The sequence below is a fragment of the Rhinolophus sinicus genome, linkage group LG09 (genome assembly GCF_036562045.2).
Source record: "Rhinolophus sinicus isolate RSC01 linkage group LG09, ASM3656204v1, whole genome shotgun sequence".
In the NCBI taxonomy this organism is placed as follows: domain Eukaryota; kingdom Metazoa; phylum Chordata; class Mammalia; order Chiroptera; family Rhinolophidae; genus Rhinolophus; species Rhinolophus sinicus.
The window spans coordinates 379,125-403,599 of NC_133758.1; the positions used below are offsets into that span (position 1 = coordinate 379,125).

Below are 24,475 nucleotides of genomic sequence, written 5' to 3' on the forward strand. Positions count from 1 at the left end.
CCCGCACAGCGTGTGTCACGCGGGAGAACACGGAGCCACAACCAGACAGACGTGCACCCACATACCCTTCTCATCTGCCCAAGGGCACCCTCTCGTCTGTCGTATTCTTGTGCTCACAGGAAACCTACGCCCCGGTTGTTCCTTGCGAGGGCAGCTTTCCTGGTGGGAACCCCAGCAGAGGCCCGGGCAGGGGTTTCTGAGAACAGAGCTGCGGGGGCACCTGGGAGCCAAGGGGGCTCCTGGAACATTGATGCCCATGAAAGTGGCAGCGCGGAAAGGATTTAAATGTGACAGGGTTGGGGGGGGGGCGTTTACTTGGGTTTGTTCTGGATCCAAAAAGGACTTTCGTTTTTCAATTTTTTTTTAAAGCTTTTTGCATTCACCATTATCTCTGGGCCATCACTGAGGTGCCGGGAATGCATAAGAAAGTATTTTTCCAAACTGAAAATCTGAAATAGAAGCACCAATAAAAACAGATCCCAGATTTATGACCATGTTTTTTCTCTCTCTCTTTCTCTCTCTCTCCCATGTTTTTTTCCTTCCAGTTAACTTGGGATTCTTGAAGAAAAAGTGAAGGAGTGCTTTGTGAGCTGAGGTGCTGAGTGGGGAGCTGTCCCTTTGTCCCTTGTCCCCTCCCTCAGCAGAGCCCAGCCTTGGCCAGGGCCCCCTGCTGTCTGGCCTTGGGCGGGTGGTCGGCCAGGAGGGCGTCCTGGCCCCTGGAGTCCCACCCTTGCCGTGTGAACAGCTGTTCTGGCAACTCTGAGTAAAGATCAACTTGAGTGTGAACTCAGAAGCTGGAGGCTGGTGCGGGTGTTAAGAGCTGGGTCCTGTACTGTGTCTGCACTCAGCACGCAGCTGGCCGCTCTCAGCCGTGGCCTTTGGGTCCATCCAGGCTTTTCCTTCTCCACTGCTGGCCCCGTCACAGCCACTGCTTTCCAGATGTCCCCGTGGGCACTGTGCCTGCTGCCTGCCAAGGGTGCCTGGTGCCCTCCCGGCAGGGAGCAGGTCTGTGCACAGACGCAGCCACACTGGCGGCCGCTGCCCCAGGCTCCGAGCAGGGTCAGCCCCGCTGCCGGCACCAGGAACAGGGCCCAGGAGCTCGAGGCCCCTCTGAGTCATGGTTCCCGTGCCCCACGGCGACGTCGGCTGCAGTCCTCCAAAGACCTGGTTTCAACAGCCCACATGGCATTTGGCCACAGCAGGAAAGTGTGGGCGCCCCCCCCTTCCCTCCATCGGTGAGGGTTGTTTGCTTTCGGGGCTGAAGGCAGAAATAGGGGTGAGCAGTTCCCCAAAGCAGCCATTTGCTCCACTTAAAAATACGTCTTAACTTCACAGACACTGAGGACCTGACTTTGGACTATTTTCGCATAAGCAGTCTGTAGCGCCGAGCCCTCCCTTGTGAAAAATCAGAACAGAAGTATGTTGCCAAAGGTACTGTTCCTCCAACTTAAACACAATATCACATTTGCTTTAATATTATTTTAAGTGAAAGCAATTAGGTCTGCAATTTAGTTTAATCATTTGCCAGATCCCATTTTAAAATCGTAACCATTGAGGGGTTAAAGCTTTCAGCCTCCTTCCCACTCCTAGAACATGGCAGGAGCTCAGCGCTGACGGGGTCCAGGAACTCTGGTGCCCAGCAGGGTGGGGCTGCAAGAACAGAGTGGGCCGCAGGCTGCCTGGGAGCTGGGGGGCGGCGGGGAGGCCTGGCAGCCTCACCCAAGGGCGCCCCGCTCTCCAGGCACCAGCCACGTCTTTGGCAAAACCCAGCGTTGGTGCCCATGCCCTGGCGGGGGGAGGTCTTTGCACTGACTCTTGGCACTGACAACCCTCCCCTCCCCTCTGGTGGTGTGTGTGTGTGTGTGGCAGGGTACGGCGGGGGACGGGGGACACGTGGGCGTGGTGCTGAGGTGCTCACCGTCCCTGGTTTTTATTCGTTTCTCCTCCTCGTGCATGATTCATGCAACCTCCTGGTGGCCCCCGTGAGAGGGGAATGTGGGCTTGGTGGCAGGAATTGAAGCAGCTGTATTGGGCCTCGAGAGGAGTGCCACATGCTGAGATGGCAGAACACCGAGAGAAGGGCGGGGCCCTGGCACTCATCTCAACACTGGGGGGGGGGGCACTCCAGGCCCTGGGTGGACACCTCTCTGAGGCCCTGTGCTCTCACATGCTAATCTGGCCACTGCAAAGCTGTCACCCAGGAGGTCCTTTCCTGTGGCCCCCAAAGCCCCAGACTCTCTCCTGTGCTGGGGGCCTAGGTGACGGGGCTCCCAGCCTCTTCTCCTGAGATTTGCACTCGTGTGTGTGTGTGTGTGTGTGGGGGACACAACCCCTAGGAGCCTCCATGATGTCTTTTAGGAAAATATCTTCTCTCTCATGCTTGATTGATAAGGTGGTAGGGTTAGACTTTAGGTGGGGAATCGTTTTACTAAAAACAGGAAGGCATCGCTCTCGGTTCTGCAGGTCCCACGTTGCTTGTTGGAACCCCAATGTTATTTGTATTCTGGAACCTCTGTAAGTTGCCTGTTTTCTCTCTGGAAGCTCTTAGGGGCAGAGGGAGGGGGTAGCGGTCTCATTGCTCAGTACGTGCCCGTCACTTGATCTTACGTGTTTCTGTCAGCGGTGCGGGAGCCGACGGAGGGCGTGTGTCCTGCTGGTTGGTGGTGAGCGTGTCGGGAAGGGTGTCACTGCTTCTTCTGGAGCTGCTGCCTCTCGTCATGTCCAGCTCATCAGGCCCCGGGGGCTCCTGGGGGCACAGCAGCCGCCTCCCCACAGCTCCCACTCACCCACCTGCTGCCAACGTTTTGGCCATTCCTTGTCCACCGTCACTTCCTGCCCTGTTTTCTTTGTCCTGGTGCGGTTTTGCCTCCCCCTTTACTGTTATTTTAGTGGAGTTTAAGGGGCGAAGTGAAAAAGAATATTTGTGTCCCACAACAATTCTTAAGGCACTGACCCTTTCGAGCCTGTCACTGTGTTGGTGGCAGAGACAACAGCTGAATGGAACTGCTCCACCATTTCTCCTGGACTTTTCTGACATCTCAGCCTCTTTTGCAGACACGGCGCCTCCACACTCGGAGCTCAGGGACACCTTCTTGCTTTGTGAGGCTGCCCCTGTCCCCCTTTCTCCTCAGACGTATTTGCGGGTCTCACTGAGGAGGAGGCTGCAGAGGCAACGTGGGAGGCAGTGGGTCTCGTTTAGACAGTCGGAGCGAGACGGGAAGATGCAAGTGACAGAGAAGACGGGAGCGGGAAGGCAGGCAGCGAGTCATCATGGGGGGGACAGGCTCTCACAGTGCAGAATCCAGACAGGGCTCTGGTGGGTCATTCTTGGGGGTGCTCAAAATTGCGTGTTCTCTCTGAGTCAAACCTAATTTAATTATGAGGGAATCACAGTAGTCGAAGCGCGAGCCTGTGGCAAGTGGGTTTCTGAAATAAGGAACGCCTCTGTCAGGTGTCACACCACGCTGCAGACAGCTAGCTGGAATGACTAACTCCTGCCTGTTTCCAGGAAGCCTTCCCATGGCCAAGAACCCACACCGACAGGACGCCGTCCTCCGCTGCTTGGCACCCCCAGAAGGCGGTGCCCTCATCCTTGTGAAGCCTCTGTGCCCTTCCGCCCGGGACCAGGGGCCGCTGGCCTTCACAGCCCCAACACTTGGTGTTACCAATCCTTTTGACGTCAGGTGTTCTGGAGCTGGGCGCTGTGACATCCGTTGTGTTTTTTCCTGAATGACGAGGCTGAGCGCCTTTTCAGACACAGATCTGACGTTGGGATGTCTGTGCTTGTGGCATGCCGTTCGAGTCTTCTGGCCATTGTAAAGCGGGACTGTTAGCATTTCCTTGTTATTTGTGAGAGTTCTCGACCTCTGATATTTGTTGGCTCCATGACTGCAAATCTCCTCTGAGCCTCTGGCTCCTCTCTTTCTGAATGGTGTCTTTTGATGGACAAAAGTTCTTAATTTTAGTGGCCTCAGATCAAAGCAACCTTTTCTTTTCTAAGATTTTTTATTTGGGGAAGGGGAACAGGACTTTATTGGGGAACAGTGTGTACTTCCGGGACTTTTCCAAGTCAAGTTGTTGTCCTTTCGATCATAGTTGTGGAGGGCGCAGCTCAGCTCCAGGTCCAGTTGCCGTTAGTTGCAGGGGGCGCAGCCCACCATCCCTTGCGGGAGTCGAAACAGCAACCTTGTGGTTGAGAGGACGCGCTCCAACCAACCGAGCCATCAGGGGCAGCTCATTGACTTCATTCTAGTTGTGGAGGGTGCAGCTCGCTGGCCCGTGTGGGAATTGAAGCGGCAGCCCCGTTGCCCAGAGATCGCCTTCTAACCAACTGAGCCACCAGTCTGCCCAAAGAGACCTTTTCTTTACTGTTAGTTTTTGTGTCTTGGGTAAGGACTCTGCCCCACCCCTCCAGCGCACAAGGCTTCTCCTGCTCTTTCTTCTCTTCCTGCTCCCTCTCCTCACCTTCCACATTCAGGTCTCGCTCTGCACCTGCTGCACTCGGGCCTCTCAACTCCTCTCTAGGACAGGGGACAGTATAGTACAGATGGGGGGGAGCACGCAGTTCCTTCTGCACCCCAAACGCTGGGGACACTGGGCAGGTCCCCAAGAGGGCACCCTGATGCAGCAGTCCCCTGCTGCTGTGCAGCCCGGGCTTTGTGCCCTCAGGCCTGGGCACGTGGCTGCAGCATCAGTCCTGACAAAGCAGAGCTTCGAGGTCCATGTCTGTGGCATCCCTACTGGCTAGCTAGGGGTGGCCAGTCCCTCAGCGCTGCCCGTGCAGGTGGACAGGGTCCGTGATCAGGGCAGGCTGAGCCCCGCCCTGGGAAGGAGGAGGAAAGGTGGTCTCACTTCTCGGAGTCTTGTCTCAAAATAGAGCCTCAATTTCACAGATGATTGGGGACTTCCTGTCGAGCACCATTAAACATCCCGGGTGCCCGCTTAGAGCTCCCAGACTGCTGTTTAATCATCTCGTGGCCGGCATCTAAGCCGGCCAGCCCTGGGCCCACAGGCGCAGAGGCCGGTGGGAGGGGCTGTGCGGTGCTGGGAACTGAACCTGCCCCCCTTCTCAAGCCCAGTTCTCATTTGTGACACGGCAGATGGGTGATGGACTGAGCCCATACTCCAGGCATCAGCTGCACGAACGTCCAGATGCTGCTCCCTCCAACCTGGTGCCCGGCTGTGGAGTTGCCGTGCGCTGTAGGCAGCCGTCTGCAGACAAGTGGACTGGCGTTTGGGTGGGATGAGTGGACAGCAGGTGGCTGGGAGGTGGTGGGTCCAGCGAGGCCTGGGGTGTGGATGTGATGGTCTGCTGATGGCCTGAGGTGACAAGTGGCTGCGGTGACAGGTGGACAGGAGGCAGGACAGCTGCCAGAGGTTTTACTGCATTTGGGGAACTGAGTCAGAGATGTCTTGATGCATTGACCTGACAGGATGAAGAGCCTTTTCTGCAAGAGGGAAGGCAGAGGGAGGAGTAAGATGGGCAAGAATTCGCCAAGTGAGCGCCAGCTGTCCCCCAAGTGCCTCTCTATGCCTGCCGGCAACCCTACCTCTCAATCCTGCTTGGACACCATAGCCCCTGACCCTGTGGGGTGTACCCAAGTTCTCACTATGCCTGGGAGCCTACGGGTGCAGGGGGCCATGGCAAGCACTCTGGACACTCAGTCTGCCCATGACACTGAGGGCACCACACTCTCATCTGCCACCAAGAGCAGGGGACCCTGGCGTGTCTATGCTGGGACCACCCTGGCCTCAGCAGGAGGGCTCCACCTATGGGGACAGGCCTGCCCAGAGCCAGCCACACCCCTTGCAGACCTTGCAATTCCTCTTAAATTGACCCCAGAACACCTGTCCCAAGGGCCTTCCTCCCAGGAGCTGAGGGAAAACACAGCCAGGGCAGTGACTGGCCCGGGCACATGGCCTGGGACAGAGTGAGTGAGGGAGGACGAGGAAAGCAGACCGAGAGCTGGGCACTGGCGCTTCCTAGCTGCCATGGTTCGGCAAGAAGGAACACCCAGGAGAGGTCAGGTGGTTCTGAAGGCACGTTGGTCAAGTTTGGGGGAAGGCACTGTGTACAATTTGTTAGCTTGGTTGCACCCTTAGATGTTCAGGCATAGGGTACATGGGGCCTTCCGATGTTGGGGCACCTTCCCCATCCAGCATCCTGACTGCTGGCACAAACCCCCTTAAAGGCACGGTCACATGTCCGTGGCGCTGTGTGGCCATCTGAGAACGGCAGGAGGGGCCCTGGGAGGTCAGGTGTCCTGGGGTCGGTGGTGCTGCCCGGAGTGCCATCTGGAAGGGACGAGGGCACAAAGACAGGTGATGTGGGAGGAGCAGCATTGAGCGGCCAGGTGAGGGTCCTGCAAAGGGCCATGGGATGGGGTGGAGGAGAGAGAGGGATGCTGCAGGCAGAGCCAGAGTCGTCTGATAGGATGTTGCGGTCCAGGAAAAGTAGGAAGTACAGCCCTGACTGACTGACTCCTGCACTGAGGAGTCTGCGCACGGCTCCCCTCCCTGCTGGTTTAGCCCCCAGAACACGGCTCCCGCTCCCTGCTTCACAATCCTACTAAACCACCTCCAGGCACCTTCATCCCAGCTCTGCTCTAGCAATCAGAGAAGTTGGCATTTTTGGTCTTTTGCTTTTGTCTACTCACTAAGGACAATAGCTATAATTTTAGTAAGATTTTTAAAGCAAGATTTAAAAGAAAAAGGGTTTTCCAGTCAATCATGAGCTAACCATAAAATTCAATTAAACTGAACACCGACCGTGGACACTCATTTGAATCAAGGTCATGCTGTACTTCTGATTGCACTTCTGGATTCTCCAAGTAACTTTAGTCAACTCTCAGGAAGCTCTAAGACATTTACAACTTTTTTCCATGTGAAATAAAGTCTCTAACTTTAAATTGGCCCTCCGTTATGATGTGTAGGAAAGGACCTGACCGTCACCGAATTCAGAAGAACCTGAGCAAGGGCATTATCTGACCTGACTGTACAGCTGGGGACAGTGAAGGCTGGAGCGAGAACGGAACACCAAGGTCAGACAAGGTCAAGTGGGAGCCACATCAGCCCTACAGAAACAGGCAGCAGGGAAGAGCTGTGGCCTCAAGTTCCACCTGGCAGAGAAAAAGCGTCCAGAAGTCACTTGCCACAGTGCGTGAGAGTCACATTGGCCTGTCTCCTGCTTGTACAGTGTTGGGAGGAACAGACCCAAGGAACCTGCCAACCTCCTCTCCAGTCACAGCTCTGGGACGTTGTCTCAGCTGCCCCTGCTTCTAGGAGCAGCTGACAACGTTTGTGTGGTTAGCAGCTTGTTGCCACCACCTGTGAGCCCCCAGACGTATCCTCTGCAGGGCCAGAGGCCACCGTCTGCTGCCTGGTCAGCCTGCATCTGTGGCCTCTTCACCCACCTTCCTCTGGGCCTGTTTTCACTGTGACAATGGGCCGTGTGGGGTGTGAGCCAATTCTCCCACGAGATGGCCCAGAAGAGCAAGGCCACCAAGCAGCTCCTAGAGACGCAACACCTGCCTGGCAGCACCTCTCCCACCAGGTGCAGGGCTCTCATGGGGGCAGGGGTCACCCTGGCCTGGGAGACCCCGAGTCAGGCCCTGCTGGTCTGCAGCCCCGGGTCCTGCCTGCACAGCCCATCGCTCTGCCCTCCTGACCCAGGAGGTGAGACTCACCAAGAAGACCAGGCTCTGATGAGCGGTCTGGGTGACGTTCTCAAGCCAACCAGCAGCCGTCCCAGCCCAGGGCCTCACCTCGGCCTGGGCCTCGCCCAAGTCATGGACCAAGTGGGAACAATACAGGCTTCTTTCTTTCTTTCTTTCCAGCAAAAAAAGAATAGGGAGGAGGGGGAGTAAGCAGAGGGAGGGGGAGGCAGTCATTTGCTCAGGGCTGGTGTCAAGGTGCAGGCCGGCAGGACTCGGGTGTGCAAGCCTCCGCCACCCCCCCACACCCCATCTCAGCAATTCCAAAGGAGCCGTTGATTCAAAGGCTGGGAACAAGACAAGAAGCTTAGCTGTGTTCGTATGAACAGCAAGTGTCCAAACGTGCTTTCCATCTAAGGCTTAGCGTTTAGGAAGGTAAACAAGGTGCGGTTTAAACAGCAATTTTTAATACTCCTGGGAATCTCAAAAGAATCTCACAAAGGGTTGGGTTGGATACCGGCGGCCAGTACCTGCTCGGGAGGGGCGGTCTTGGCAAAGCTGTCCCCGAATTAGGCCCTTTACAGGGAAAACACTGGCCAGCCTTCCAAGGTTAACCCAATCGCCTTCCAAGTGTCCCGAGGACTTCAACCCCCCCCTGGCCGTCCACCGGGATCCAGAAGTTGCGTAGGACCACGCCCTGCGTGGGGTTCAGCATGGCTCGTCCCCAGGTATCTCACGGCCGAACTGCACAGGCACACGAGGGCCTCCGGGCCGCTGGGGGCAACGGCCTGCGGTTTCCCGCGTCCTCTGACAACCGTGCGGCCCCTGTCCCCAGGCGCGACCTCCTCGCCAAGCCCGGAGTCAGGGCGGCCGCGCCCGGCATGAGCTCGCCTGTAGTCTGGGCAGCGCCGTGTGGGCAGCAAGGTGGCCAGTGGCTGGTGTCCGCGGCGCTCCCAGGCCGGGGTTAGCCCCAAAGCAGCGCCTCTCGGGACGATGCTACGAGGGGTCCGCGCGTCTGACCTCGGCAGTGGATCCGCAACGTCTGGGCTCCGCGCGCCCCGGGCGATGGATCGGCGCCGTCTGCGTGGGAGCCCTGGGTGCACAGGCGCGCTGGGGTCTGGGCCACGTGAGGTCCACGTCCGTGTCGCGCAGCCCGGCTGTGGCCCCAGGGGCTGGGAGCTGGGAGGGCGCGGGAGGGGCCGTGGGCCAGACCGAGAGGGACGGGAAGTGGCCTGGGCGTCCGCGCGCTCGGCCGTGTCTGGCTCAGGCCACGGCCGGACTCCGGGATGTCAGCCCTTCCAGCGATGCCGCGAAGGGAGGGATCGCCGCCAGTGGCCTCGCAGACCGTGGTCCCCGGGCCCACGCAGGGCCCACGCAGGGCCCCTCCTCTGGGGCAGCTGGGAAGTTCGCCTCTGTTCTCTGCCCTCAGTAGCCTTTCGGCGGCTGTTTCCCTGTGGAGCCCTCGGCAGGGAGGGCGAGCAGCGGTGCCACCAACGTCTCTGCTTTTTGCGCGTGGGACACTGGGTCAGGTTGGGTGGGCCTCGAGAGAGTGGGTTCCCAGGCTGGGCAAGCATGGGCCGCAGACAGGGTGACTCAGTGGGTGGCGCCGTTCGCGTGAGTCACCGGCCAAAGGTGTCTCCCCAGGTGTGTGACCCGCTGACACGCGGCCGCACCAGCCGAGGCAGAGTGAGCGCTTTGCTGGCCTAACTTCAAGTCCACAAGACAAAGCCTAACGGCCTTTGGCAAATTGACAGTGAATTTCTACGACTCCCACTTCCCAGGTGTTGCTATTTATCCTATAAAAGCAACTCATCTGCGGCCCTTGAGGATCAGGTCCCCGGTGTGCGGCTCGCCTGCCACCCCGACCTGCTCGTCTTAGCTCCTCAGCGGAGATCCCTGCGTCGTGGTCACCGGCAGTGGCAGGAGGACAGCAGCGTGGTGCAGCCTGGCCCCCCGCGCACACGTGTGCAGACAGGCCTTGCAGACGCTCTGCCAGCTCTCGGCCAGTGCCAGAGAACACATTCCCCCGCTGAATCACGGCGCTACTCTCACGGCCTTGTGATCTGCGGTGGGTGCTAAGGGGCTGTGGTCCCAGGCTTGGGGGGCTCTGGAAGATAGAATTACCTGCTCCGTAGCTACTGGTCAGCATTGCATGTGAAGTCAGTCTGAAGTTGTTTGAGGTCCCGGCTGTGGGAACACTGGCCACGGGGCCAGCAGCCTGTTCTCCCCAGGTTCCGCTCCACACAGGCCATGTCTCCAGGGCCACTGGTGGGTGAGGGCAAACAGGGCCGCACAGGGTCTGCTGGGCACACTGACTGCGTCCTCCAGGGAGAAGCACCAAGGATTTGGACGAAACGCCCGCAGCGGATCCAGTGGGCTGCGATGCAGGCCGCCAAGGAGGGGCCAGCTCCCAGGAACAGGGCTGAGGCTTAGGGCTCCTTCAGCTTCCGGCACAGAGCGGCCGGGTGCCAGTGCATACACACTGGCCCGACAGGCCAGGCCTCCAGATGCCCTGGCCCCATGAGGATGAGGACGGGATGCTTAGGGTGGAATTTGGGGCACCGGATCTGAGAAGCCAACAGGAGGCTCGCTTTTGTTTCTGTAATTTTCAAGAGCAGTCTGCCCAGCTGTTCACTTTTCTAAGATTAAATGAGGATTTGAAAGGAAGATCGTGCCATGTAAACTGGACAAGTTTCAGTCTGCATTATTGTGAATTAAGTCTTGTTACCATGAAAGGTGTAAATATGTTCTGTGTCTATGACAAGGAGAGAAGGAAGCCCGCTGGGAAAGAAGGCAGTGAGGAAGCTGAGCCCATCCTGGCTGGACAGTGCCACACAGGCCTGGGCAGACACGAGATTTCCTGGCCAGGAGGGAGGGGAGCCGGCAGCGGGCCAGATCCAGCGGGAGGTGCAATGGGGGGCAGTCTGCGGTCTTGTGTTTCGCTGAGTGGTCATCAATGTGGGGAGCAGGCTGACTTCAGACCTCTGTCAGGGGTTGAAGTGCGTCCCCCAAGGCACAGACGCTGACGCTCTCTACCCCAGAGCCGCAGCGGCATCTGCAGAAGGTTGTTGCAGATGTAACTGGTTAGGTCATGCTGGAGTCGGTGTTGTCCTTCCGAAAAGGGGAAGTTTGCAGACAGACACCCAGGGAGAGGCCACGTGAAGGTGAAATCAGAAGTCAGGGAACCCCACAGACTCACGGCAGCCCCCGAAGCTGGGGGAGGCCCGCACTGTTTCTCCCGCATGCTCTGAAGGAAGCAGCTGCCCCCTTCACCCTGACTTCCAGCCCAGAGCTGTGTTGCCTGCAATCCCCGGTGTTGCTCAAGTTGCCAGCGTGGCACTGGGCTGCGGCACCCCAGGGCACTCGCAGCCGCCAGCAGATCCCCCATCTCCCTGCCTCTTTTCTGCTACTTCCGTTTTTTTCCTACTGCCCTTCACAGCCCAACAAGGCACCTGGCTGTGAGGTAAGATAGGGAAATGGGGGCCCCCCGGTGCCCACAGGGGTTACAGTCGTGCTAATTGGAACCAATTTGCCAAAGTTCCTGGGCAGGTCCCAACAGGAGGTGCTGGAGGAATAGGCAGGAAATTCAGACGACCACCAACAGGCAGAGCAGAACAAAAGTCAGTCGAATAAATGATGCCCCCTCCTCCAGGTGGGGGCCAGGACTGCTGTCAGAAGTGGGGAGGACCTGCAGGGGCACCAAGCTGGAGGGAGGCCCCCAGGGTCGAGGAGGGCACCACAGCCCACGCACGCAGAGCCCAGGTCAGGGCATGGGGGGGCGAGGGACAAGGTGGGGGAATTCGAGCCCAATGCCAGGGGGACCAGAGGCCGGGCTGAGTGGCTGAGCAGTTCTGTTAGGTCCCACAAGGGCCCTGCTGAGGCCAGCTCCATCGCTTTCACATGGGGGAAGGGGGCTGCGTCAGCGCCCCAAGTCCAAGCCAGGCCGAGCTCTGTGAGGACTGCCCCACCCCGTCTCCCTCTGTCCCCACAGCCAGGACCCTCCCCATGACCCTCAGTGCCTCTGCAGCCCGTCTCAGCCTCCTGAGGAAGCTGCTGTCCCTTAGCTGGGCTGTAAGTAAACTGTCCTTGTGAGCACTTATGTCCCCACATTCTCGCACCTTTTGTCCCCCACCCATGTTTTCACCAACTCAGACCTTTATCCCCCAGCCCTCCGGTGAGATCTGTCAGCCCAAACTGCTGACTATTACTGAACGGCTTCACATGTCAGCGTGGCAGAAGCCGTGTGTCGGCGAGGGCATGAGACAATGGAGCCCTGCACGCTGGGGAGCCGTTTGCAGCCTGAGTGACGTGAACAGCGTCACAGCCAGTGACCTGCACTCAAACACGCAAAGAGCGGCACCACCTGCGAGCCCAGGGGTGGGAGGTGACATTACCACACGATGGAATTCCAGAAAATCGTTCACAGGGATCGATCAATCTTAATAACATAGGACGACTGCTGTGAGCGGCTGACCGACGTCCAGCGACTGCCTGCCTCAGCCGGGGCATAATACCAGCTCATAATACCCGCATGGACCAGGGAGCTGTGTCCTACACAACCAGACTGAGAAACAGCGGCTTGAACCGGAGTGGGGGAGGGGAGGCGGAAGAAGGGGGGAAAAACAACGTAGGAGCAGCGCAAATACCAGGTTGCAGTTGAGACATGGAGCTCGGTTTCCTTTCCGTGAATTTAGAGCAGAGGGATGCCATTGTTGTCAGCGACCATGGTCCAGGGTGACGGAGCTGGGGGTGTGGGCAGGAGGGACGGCAGGCTGCTGGCCTCCAGGCAGGACAGGCCCGCAGCGTGTTTAGCTCTCCCTGATCGACTGCTAAGCGCGTCTGAGCAAACGCTAGCATTCGCTAAGCCTGGTTGGTCAATATGAGCCAAGTTTCCCTACTTATGACGCCGTCTGCAGGTGTGGGACTCGGCTGGGCTGAGCTTCCAGGCTGGCCTCGCGAGTCCCCCACTGTCCTGAGGGGACCACACTGGGTCACATACAGCCTCCAGCTGCCTTTCGGGAGGTGACCGATGAGGTTGGTCAGGACCAGGCCTGGGGTCTCAGACCGTCTGGTCAAGAGCCGCTCCCCGTCCTCACACATAGCCCCACTGTTGTGTGGGAGACCCTGCTCGCTGTGCCATTTGTTGTGGGGGCGGCCTGCAGGGAGTTACGTGGGGTCTCTGGCCCTGCTCCCCACATAAGAACACAGGATATGGTGAGGCCAAAAGGGAACACCCACGGAGCCATAGGTAGGGGAGTCACACCACTACAGTCTCGCTGGAGGCTTGGTGGGAGACACAGGAAGCAGGAGCCACACTGTTCGCAACCCTCACTGCACCGCTTGCAGGCTCAGCCACCATCTTCTTGCCAGCCCCCATTTTTCTGCTAGCGTAGCCACGGCAGTTATATTAGTGCCCAATGGCTCACTGGTTACAGCTGACGGCCAACTAGGCACAGCTGATGGCCATCCAATCACAGTTGATGGCCATTTACTACCTGAGCCAACACCTTTCTATGTGAGGCCGAGAGCCTAGAAACTGCTTTCTGGGGCTCTGTCCCCACATTCCACCCCTACAGGCTCTCGCCTCACAATCTACGCGACAAGCGTCTTCCGCGAGGGGCCCTGTGCGAGGAGCCTGGAGGTGAATGCAATATCCTGGACACAGCCAGGCTCTCTGGGCACAGCCAGGGTTTCTCAGGGCACTACCTGTCCTTCTGGGCACAGCCAGACTTCCTAGGCTTCTTAGGGTATCACCAGTCTCCCCGGACATAGCCAGGGCTCTCAGGGCACTGCCATTCTCTCTGGGCACAGCCAGACTTCCTGGGCACAGCCAGGGCTCTCAGGGCACTGCCACTCTCTCTGGACACAGCCAGACTTCCTGGACTCAGCCATGGCTCGCAGGGCACTGTACTGGAACAACAGCGGCTCACAGTCAAGGTGCTTACATATTCTCGATGGCGGCGGTCAAGACACAAAAGCAAACATCTGCCAGTTCCACCACATGGTGGTACGTTCCCAAGAAACAGTCAAGCTGTCCATTAAATTAGGGATAGAAGGCAATTCCCCATAGTCCATAGTCATTCACCAGGGCTGTCCTGGGGGTGAGGGACAACCTTGACCTCACCCTCAGCTCTCACCGAGGACTCAGCAGTGTTTCCTCCTGGGACTACAAGTCCTGCATCCAGGCTGCCTCAGCAAGCACTTCCCAGCTCACAGGGCCGCAAAAACCTTCACTTTCTCTGGCCTCTGCTGGTTGGGGAACGGTCCACGTCTTCCCACCCCTCCACGGGGGTCCAGCTCTCCGGCAGCTGCTCCTCCTGGTCTTCCTGAGACTGAGTGTTCATACACACAAATTGCTCCACCGCCCTTCGAAGAGCTTTGGCCGGCACCGTACCCTCCTCGCTGCGCCATTTGTCGTGCGGGGCGGCCTGCGAGGAGTTATGCGGGGTCTCTGGTCCCGCTCCCCACATAAGAACACAGGATATGGTGAGGCCAAAAGGGAACATCCACGAAGCCATAGGTAGGGGAGTCATACCACTATATTCTCGCTGGCGGCTGGGTTGGAGACACAGGAAGCAGGAGCCACACTGTTCGCAACCCTCACTGCGCTGTTTGCAGGCTCAGCCACCATCTTCTTGCCAGCCTCCATTTTCCTGCTAGCGTAGCCACAGCAGTTATATTATTGGCCAATGGCTCACTGGTTACAGCTGACGGCCAACTAGCCACAGCTGATGGCCATCCAATCACAGTTGATGGCCATTTACTACCTGAGCCAACACCTGTCTATGTGAGGCCGAGAGCCTGGAAACTACTTTCAGGGGCTCTGTCCCCACACCCACTGTGTGGCCCGAAGTGCCCTGATCCCAGATCCCGGCTTTCTCCACCTGTGGCTTCAGATAAGTCTGGCGCCAACGCCGGCCCAAATGGACCCAAGGCCTAGTGGGACACTGCATCCGATGTTCAGTCTGCAGTGACGTTGGGTCAGTCCCTCTGACCCCTTGTGCATCCTCTGGGTCCAGCTGCAGGCCCTGGGCCAGGCCTCCAGGCCCCAGTGCAGCGACACTTTCTTACCGAAGGGGGTGGAGGGCATCCTACAGGTTGAGCAAAACCGGCTTCTCTCCTGGAGCCAAGGTGCTCTCCTCACAAACACAGGTGTTTCCAATGAGAATGCCCTTTGACCCCGGCTGAGGTGTGGGGCGCCCGTCTAAATGCTGGCTTCCCTCTGCTGAGTGCTTCTCCCTGCCCAGCTCAGCTCCTGCCGCCACACTTTCTGCCTGGACCCCACCTGATCGGCCGTGCTCCAGCGTCACTCATCCTGCCAGGCACTGTCCCCAGCCCCCCAGCTCAGCCCACCAGGTGGGGGGCCCAGGGCTCTCAGGGAACAGGCCCCACCCCCACTAAAGAAACGCAGGCCTATCCCATCACAAGCCAGAGAGGTTTGGTTAACAATGAGGAATTAGAGGGTCTGCTTGATGGTTTCCTAGTCAGTGGACTTCAAAGCTCTTTCGTTGGAAGTTTTTCTCAAGTGCACGACTAACCTTAAATGCTGACCGCCATTTTCCTCTCCTAAGTTCTTGAGTTAACCCGGCCCTGAGGAGGACGTGGGCAGGCCTTTCTCAGGCCTTTAACAAGGCTGCATGTTTTCTTTCTGTTTTTCTATTTTTTAAAGATTTTATTGGGGAACAGTGTGTACTTCCAGGACTTTTTTTCCAAGTCAAGTTGTTGTCCTTTCAGTCTTAGTTGTGGAGGGCGCAGCTCAGCTCCAGGTCCAGTTGCCGTTGTTAGTCGCAGGGGGCACAGCCCACCATCCCTTGCGGGAGTCGAGGAGTCGAACCCGCAACCTTGTGGTTGAGAGCCCACTGGCCCATGTGGGAATTGAACTGGCAGCCTTCGGAGCTGGGAGCACGGAGCTCCAACCGCCTGAGACACCAGGCTGTCCCAAGGCTGCATGTTTTGTTCTACAGCAGAGCTCAGGGCAGGGGCTCAATCCTGAGGCTCTATCCTGGGGGCTCAGCCCTTGGGGTCAGTCCCTGGGGGTCAGTCCCTGGGGGTCAGTCCCGGGGCTCAGTCCCTGGGGGTCAGTCCCTGGGGCTCAGTCCCTGGGGGTCAGTCCCTGGGGGTCAGTCCCGGGGCTCAGTCTTATGGACTGCAGTTTGTTGGAGAACATCCCATTGATGGTACAAGTTTCCATGCGGGAGGCCGGAGTGTGCTTGGAGAGGAAAGGGTGCGCCCCTCCTCCAAGGCAGGATTACCTGGGCCACAGATGGGGGCTCAGGGAAGAGCAGAACCACAGCGCTCACAGAGCATCAGGCCCCAGGCAACTGGGGTGCCCTGTTCACCCTCCCTGTTGCACAAGAGAGACCCTAGGGAGCAGGGAGATGCGTCCACATGGCCAGAAAGCCAGGGTGGAGGTCACCCGAGGAGTCCTTTCCGCATTGGTCACTGGGGCCACCTAGTCTGTGTGCCATGTCTGTCTGGATGCAGGGGAGGCGGGTGGCTGACCTCCATTGAGGTCAACTGGGCTCCGCCTGGACTCAGTGAGTGCAGTTACCTGAGTGGCTTGGTGTGGGGACAGTGCCCCAGAGAGCAGTTTCCAGGCTCTCGGCCTCACGTGGAACGGTGCTGGCTCGGGTAGTAGATAGCAATCAGCTGTGACTAGCTGGCCATGAGCTGTTACTGGTTAGCCATTAGCCACTGATATAACTGCCGTGGTTAAGCTAGCAAGCGGGGATTGCAGCTGGCAAGTGGGTTCGGTTGACAGAGAAGCGGACAGCAGTCTGTGGATCATGTGTCTCCTGCTTCCTGTGTCTCCAATCCAGCGCCAGCAAGAATATAGTGATATGACTTCCCTTTCTACGGCTCCGTTGGTGTTCCTTTTTGGCCTCACCTTATCCTGTGTTCTTGTGCAGGGAGCGGGAGCTGAGTCTCTGCAGGACACTTGGGAAAGTAATAGAACACAGGTGCGTGGGGCCGGCTCCCGGCGCTGGGAGCTGCCTGTGGCTGTGGTGAGGCCGGGTGTGCCCAGCTGGCTGCGGGCAGGGGCTGTGCTGTGTTCAAACCTGGGCTGCATGCTGCCGTGGTCTCGGGACTGACCTTGGGTCTGGATTCCTCACCCCCAAGTCAAGGGTAGAGGCAGTGGCTACTTGTTCACCACCTCCTCACGGCTGGCCTGGCTGAGGCAGGGGAGGATGAGAAGGGCACACCCCTCCCCCACTCACCTCACCGCAATCCCAGCCCTGGGAGGTGACGGGAGAATCACAGGCCAACGAGTCTGGAAAGAGAGACGTAAAAGGCACACGGGCAGAGGGGTCAGTGCTGAGAACGCTCCCCAGCCCCTCTAACGTGTCACACCACTGTCTGTCAGCTTTGAGGCCCACACACAAACAGCTTCCAGGTCACTGTGATGCCAAAAGGGTAACACGGACACTCAGAAAATAATTAAGGTGCCCCAGCTGGTACCGCAGGCTGAAAGGGCCAAGTGTAGATAACACGGGCTTTGATTCACTCAGTTCCCTCCCTTCTCACCCCAGCCCCTGTAGTCCAGGCCCCCTGCACAAACGGAGCACGTGTCCTCTGCTTGCAGCTTGATGGAATCACCCAGTGACATGCCATGCACCCCTCCGCCCCGGCCGCACCGCCCGCCAGCTCTGGTGGCACAGAAGTTCCAGGCAGGGGCGTGAGGCCAGCGGGACCCACAGGTGTTGCCTCCATTCTCTGCTTTGCTCCGACTCCAACAGCAATTAGGAAATCCGTGCCCAGGGGAACACCAGGCCATCCATCACCTCAGCCAGGATGGGCGGGGACGGCCTACCGAGGAGACCTGATGAAAGGAATGTGGCCGAGGGACAGGGGGGCAGAAATGGGTCCAGCCTGCGGCTTCCCTCTGTGAGGAGTCACATTTGCCAGGAAACTACAACCAACAGATGCAAAGAAACCTGAATCTCGGCCCCACAGGAGGACAGAGGAGGGGACCCTGACCCCAGCAGAGGAGGCCATGGAGCCCAAGAGGCAGTGAGGTGTGTGTGTGTGTGGGGGGTGGGGAGTGCAGGGCGAACTCGGGGGGCCCTGCAGCCAGGCCAGCCTGTGGGGACAGGGAGAGAGAGGAGGGCTCCTGAGGTAGCCAAGCGCTGACCCTTCATCCTAGGCGGTCCTGGATCCTGCCTCCTCCGAGACTTAGATCTCACTGCTCACACCGGGCCCCACATTCAGCGCTGCTTCAGTTCACTGACTGCCCCAGGCAAAGCCTGGACGGATCAAATTAATGGCGGTGTCAGGGCAGGCCTGAGCACTGAGCAGAGCTGCTCTCCGGGCCCCGCCTGCCCAAACCCTGTGCACCGAGGTCTCACTGGGCCACACACTCTGCTGTACAATGGTGGCAGAATCACAGCGTCAGCCATGTGTGCAAAACATGCCATCTCACTCGGGATGATGGAGGGATGGATGATGGATGATGGATGGAGAGGTGGTTGATGGCTGCATTTCTGGGTGGGTGGGTGGATGGGTCAGTGAATGGATGTCAGGTTCTGTCTCATAGCACGAACATAGTGAGGAAGCCCTGTAGCCCCACAAGTTACCCCTGAGACACCTGTGCCCCTGAAGACTAGTGATGTCCCCTGCAGCTCGGGGGTTTCATTTGCCTTTTGGACTCACAGGATGGTATGAGGACCAAATGAGGGAGCACATTTGAAAACCACTGTGAAAACTGTAGCTGAGCTACGTACTGTTATTATCTAGATCAAGTAGAGTAGACATTCATGAAAACTTTGGATTAGACGGTATGCTTTTTAAAAATTGCTTTGTTCCTTTCAAGTATATGTAGTCACAGGACTAATTGCTAATAGTGTATTTTCGTGTTGAAGTCCCACTGGGCCTACTTCAATAAGCAGGGAAAAAAATCTCATAAATAGCAGCCTTATTTGCATGCCAGTGATGAATGTTCCTAAGTGCTTAGAACTGTTCCTGCAAGATTAGGGCCACATTCTTGTGTTTGTTTGGCAAACCCCTTTCTCACGACAAAGTCTAGAAGTGAACTTGAACCAGCCAAATATTAATGTCCAATCATTTCAAATTCCAAGTTAAGGTAGTCTTGGTTAGTACGTATTTCTACATACAGTACATGAAACCACAAAAGGCAGAAACAGCCTTGAAATTCAGCTGTCTTCAGTTTCTGGGTACAAAACTAGATGTGCCAGAGTCCAATGTTCGTCTCCAGGTCCGTGTCATCTGGGATGAGCTTGAGAGTCCGTGAAGCAGCCTGACCTTTGAGGGGCCATGGCCATGAGCCTGCCTCTCTGAGCCCGTTCCAGAGGAGAACAGCTTGGTGGGTCAGCAGGACAGAAGCCAGTGGACAATGCAGCCAGGAGCTCAGCACACATTTCCTGTCCCAGTGACAACGTGACACCATAGCCATGTGGGGAGGTTTCCCACACCACCTGAACAGACACATTTGTTGCTTCTCTGTTGCTTTAAAAAAAAAAAATTAAAAAAATGAAAACCTCTGTCTCTTCCCCAGATTCTTTTGTTCTTCCTCCAGGTAAAAAAAGCATATTTGGCAGCTAAAGCTGTTTTTCAGCCTCTGTTTGACGCTTTCCCTTCCGATTAAAATTATATGGGGCCCCAAGGCATATCTAGTGATCACGAGCCACTCTCTTGGCTAGACATGTGGTTTTTCTGTGAATAGCATTATTGTTACATGATATAAAATGCAGGGAAAATGGAAGATTGACTACTGCTCTGACTAAAATTTGGCCTAGCAATGAAACTTTGAAAAATCTAGCACCACAACTACTGCTTTCAGCCAAAATGGACTAACAGGGACCAGATTTACCCTCCCACCAAAACAAGTAAAAAAATGTTAAAAATATATGAAACATGTGTTAGACATTAGACATCAGCCAACAAAGAACAGTGATTCCCCAGGAGGGAAACAAACAAGGTGAGCGCTGTGGCTGCCCCAGCTTCCAGCCTGGAGAGGGTTTCCAGGCCCTGGTGCAGAGGGCCAGACCCCAGGCAGGGCCAAGCAGCGTTGAGGAGACGGCTAGGAGTGCAGGGCGACAGAGGCAACAGGAAGTGTCAGGATCACTACAGATTACGGCAGCGGGCTCCTCCTGAGTCTTCTGCTGAACAACAATCATCAATGTGTGCTTGGCGGGAATCCCTCCAGGCCAGCAAAGCACCAGCAGAAAGGGTTAGAGGGCGCAAGGCCCACCCAGAGTGGAAAGCCTCTGAGCTCACAGGCATCGGGAGCTTCCTTGGAAGGCTGTCCTTAGCAGTGGGACGACAGTCTGAGACCAAGTGCTGCTGAGGTTCTCCCTAAGAAGCTTAAAGGCTGGGAAGACCCAAAGAATCCAACACTTTCCAAGTGAGTTAACTGCACCCCAGAACAATGCCCTAGCATGTATAAGAACACAAAACAAATCCAGCACTCAATATTTGATATCTGATCAAAAATTAATAGGCCTCCAAAGGAGCACACCCCACAACGATGACAAATCAATCGAACTCAACCAAAATTAAACATATGATAGAAAAATAACCATGGATAGTAACAGTTACTATACTTACCTTCCACACATTTAAGAACTCAGAGGAAAGATTGAACAAAAGATATTTTAAAAAAATACCCCAACCAAACTTCTAGAGTTGAAAACTACAGTGTTGGAGCTAACAAGATTAACAGCAGATTACATGTTGCAGAAGAGAAAACTGTAAACTTGAATATACAGCACTAGAAACTACGTAAAATAAGACACAGAAAACCTGACAGGAAAAAACAGCATTAGCTGTCCATGCCACAGCTTGGAGTCACTGAAGAAAGGACAGCAACACTGGGAGACACAATGGCTGAAGTTTTCCACATTTGATGAAAACAACAACCCCACAGACCCGTGAAGCTCAACAAACCCCAACCACAGAGACATGAAGAAAATGACACCAAATTACATAATCAAATTGCTTAAGACAAGTGATAAAGAGAAAGATCTTAAAAGCAGTCAGAAAAAGCACACATTATCTATAGCAGAACAAAGGTCAGGATGACAGCAGGCTTCTTATCAAAAGTAACGCAAACCAGAAGATAGTGGGACATCTTTAAAGTACCTAAAAAAATGTGAACTGAGAATTCTATAGCCATGAAAGTATCTTTCAAAAATGAAAGTGAATATAAACCCGGCTGAACAAGAAAAATCCTACCAATTCATGGAGAAAAGCACTGACAAAACCTCTCACGTGTATGTGAGAAAACCTCTCAGCAAAGCAGGACTAGAGAGGAGCTGCCTCAACTTGATAAAGCACAGGTACAGAGTCCCACAGCTCACATCACACTCCCTGGGGGCGGACTGAATGCTTTCCCCCTAAGACAAGGATACCCACACTCACCATTCGTATTCAACATAGCAATGAAGTTCTCACCAGTGCAATAAAGCAAGAAAAAGAAATAAAAGGCAGGCCGGCCCGGTGGCTCAGGCGGTTGGAGCGCCGTGCTCCTAACGCAGAGGTCGCTGGTTCCATTCCCACATGGGCCAGTGAGCTGCGCCCGCTACAGCTAAGATTGTGAACAACAGTTCTCCCTGGAGCTGGGAGGCCCTGAGCAGCGGGAGGTTGGTGTGAGGAGGTTGGTGTGAGGAGGTTGGTGTGAGGAGGTTGGTGTGAGCCGCCGTGAGTGGCTGACCAATGATTGGCGACCGACTGCCTCAGCTGGGGGAGCGCAAGGCTCATAACACCAGCATGGGCCAGGGAGCTGTGTCCCAGACAACTAGGCTGAGAAACTACGGCTTGAACCGGAGTGTGTGGGGGGAGGTGGAAGAAAGGGGGGAAAAAGGAATAAAAGGCAAACGTACTGACAAGGAAGAAATAAAAACATCCCTATTTGCGCGATTATCTACATAGAAAATCCCGCGGAATCTACAACCAAAGTCCTAGAACTAACAAGTGAGATTGGCAAGGTGACAGGATAAAGGCTGACACACACACAACCGGTCACATCTCTGTGCACCACCAACAAACACACGGGAATCTAGATTCCAGCCCAACGCCATCCCTAATGGGTGCAGAGAGAACTGAATACTAAGCTATAAACCTCATAAAGCATGCACAGTATCTATAGGCTGACAATCAAAAGTGCAGGTGACAGAAATAAAAAAATCTTATTAAGAATTTAAAAAGACCTAAAAGACACACCATGTTTGTGGATTGATTGGAAGATTCAACATAATCAACAAGTCAGTTCTCCCCAAATTGATCTACAGTTTCACCAGAATTCCTATAAAAAGCCGAGCAAGGCTTCCTGTAGATGTACACAAGTTTATTCTAAATGTACATGGAAAGACACAGGACCTGGAACAGCTACCACAATTTTGGAAAAGATGGGCACACTGGGAGGAACACGAGAGAGTTCCAGATTTCCAGCACAGCAGTGTGGACAGCGTGGAGGGCGGACACAAAGACCAAGGGATCGGAATGGAGGACCAGACAGAACCCCCGCCAATATGTTCAAAAGCAGAAACGTGCCTCTCCAGCAGGTGATGCTGGAGCAACTGGACACGCAAGGTGGGAAATGAAGGTAGACCTCAGTTTCACATCTTATAAAAAAATGAAAACAAAATGCATCATGGCTTAAGTGTAAAACACAGACCTATAAAATATTTAGGAAAAACCATGGAAGGAACTCTTCAGGCCTAGGGCTAGGTAAAAACTTCTTAACCTTGACCCCCAAAGCACAACTTATCAAAGGAAAAATCAATAAATCGGGCCTCACCAGTTTCTTTTTCCCAAACATCCTCTTAAGAGGAAGAAATATTTGCAAACCACACATCTGACGGAGAACTTCAAGAATATACAAAGAACTCTTGAAACTTGACTGTGAAAAAACAAGACAAAATAGTCCCATTAGAAAATGGGCAAAAGACAGGCAGAAGCATTTCACCAAAGAGGATGCAAGGGTAGCAGACAAGCCCATCAGAATGGTCAGCACCATTAGCCATCAGGGGGTGTAACTCCAGCCGCTGCACCCGTATCAGAGGCTAAAATAAAAAGGTAACCATTCCTCCATCGTTAGCAGAAATGTAAAACGGTAGAGCAACTCAGGAAAATAGTTGACTATTTCAGAAAACAAAACATTCATTTACTGTATGACCCAGCAATGCGTGCTTGGGTCATTATCCCAGACAAAAGGAAACGTGGTTGTCAGAACCCAAAATGCAAACTTATATATACCAATATTCACAACAGCTTTATTCACAGTAGCCCCAAAACTGGAGGAACCCCCAGATTCCTTCAGTGGGTGGACGGTAGGTTCCGATGGGGCACTACTGAGCCGTCAGCAGGGTTAGGCTGTGGGGCCCCCAACACCTGGGAGTCTCAGGAGAAACGCACTGCGTGAATGAAGCCCATCTCGGAGGCTGTGTGCTGTGGTTCCACTCACAGGGAGCAATGAACCTGTGGGGAGCAGGTCGTGGCTGTGGGGCCTCCTTGTGATGGGACAGTTGTGTCTCTGGATTTTGGTGGTAGTTCCCTGAACCTACGATAGGACTACACACACTCGTGCACATATGCCCGCACGTGCATGTGGAGCCTGTGAAACCTGGGTGACACCTATAAACCCTACCAGTGTCCACTTCCTGAAACGTGGTGAAGGTCCAGGGGGACTTCCTGCACATTTGTTTGCAACTTCCTATGAATCTACAATTATTTTAAAATAAAAGGGAAAAACACCCAGACAAGACAGAGGCTTTTCCATACATACAGAAGCTGAAATAACTCACCACCACCAGACCCGCACTGCACCGGATGTTAAAGAGAGTTGTGCAGGACGCCAGATGGAAATCTCGACCTGCGCACAGTGGGGCCACACAGGGAAGTATGACATATTTATAATGTGTTATCACTTAAATCTCTTAGAAGACACTTGTTCTTTAAAGCAAAGTCATGACCATGTGCTGCGGGGCTTGTAACACACTGGAAGGAGGATGTTTGACAGGCGGCCTGGAGGCGGCAGCAGAGGCGGCAGCACGCCTGCCCTGGGCAGGGCCTGCTGTCACCTGTGATTTCCTGTCGCTGGAGGGCAGGCTCCAGATGTCACCTGTAGGCCCCAAGCGCCCACTAGTGACACAACGGAAACTGTCGCTAACAGGAGAAAAAGGAGATCACAACTAATACTCAATTTCGTCCCAAAGAAGACAGGAGAGGGCTGTGGGGTAGACGGTTGAATAGGAAACAAATCACAAGACGGTGGATTCAAATCCAACCACATCAGAAATTCCATGAAATGTGATGGTCTGAGACACCCTGATGAAGAAAGAGGCAGAGATGCTGCACCTGTAAAAAGCAAGCAGACCATACGCCGACAAGAAACCCAAGTTCTATGTGGAGTCATGGCGGGGCTGGGGTTAGAGACTAAGCAAACGCGTCCTCGCAGAGGTGAGTATCAGACGGGGTGGACTTCAGAGAAAAGGGCATTACAAGGTAAAGAAGGTGATTTCCTCATCAAGGGGCCCATTACTTTGGAGCATGTAGTTCTCGATGACTAAACACATAACGGCTTCAAAATACATGCGGCAAAAGTGATGGAGTAAATGGGGTGTGGTCTCCCCAGCGCAGCCCGCAGCACCCCTGCCCTCCCTGCTCCCACCCCAGCGCAGCCCGCAGCACCCCTGCCCTCCCTGCTCCCACCTCCGCGCAGCCCGCAGCACCCCTGCCCTCCCTGCTCCCACCCCAGCGCAGCCCGCAGCGCCCCTGCCCTCCCTGCTCCCACCCCAGCGCAGCCCGCAGCACCCCTGCCCTCCCTGCTCCCACCCCAGCGCAGCCCGCAGCGCCCCTGCCCTCCC

The 24,475-nt window shown here is 55.5% G+C and overlaps 1 long non-coding RNA gene across 1 annotated transcript in view; it reads left to right on the top strand.

The window, feature by feature from the left end:
* Nucleotides 1-10,810, top strand: part of LOC141573120 (uncharacterized) — a 31,678-nt gene extending 20,868 nt beyond the window's left edge. Inside the window, exons 3-5 of the long non-coding RNA XR_012498682.1 lie at nt 546-1,235; nt 1,336-1,431; nt 6,933-10,810. This is a non-coding gene — a long non-coding RNA (uncharacterized LOC141573120). The remainder of the gene's footprint in view (nt 1-545; nt 1,236-1,335; nt 1,432-6,932) is intronic.
* The last annotated feature ends 13,665 nt before the right edge of the window (nt 10,811-24,475 follow it).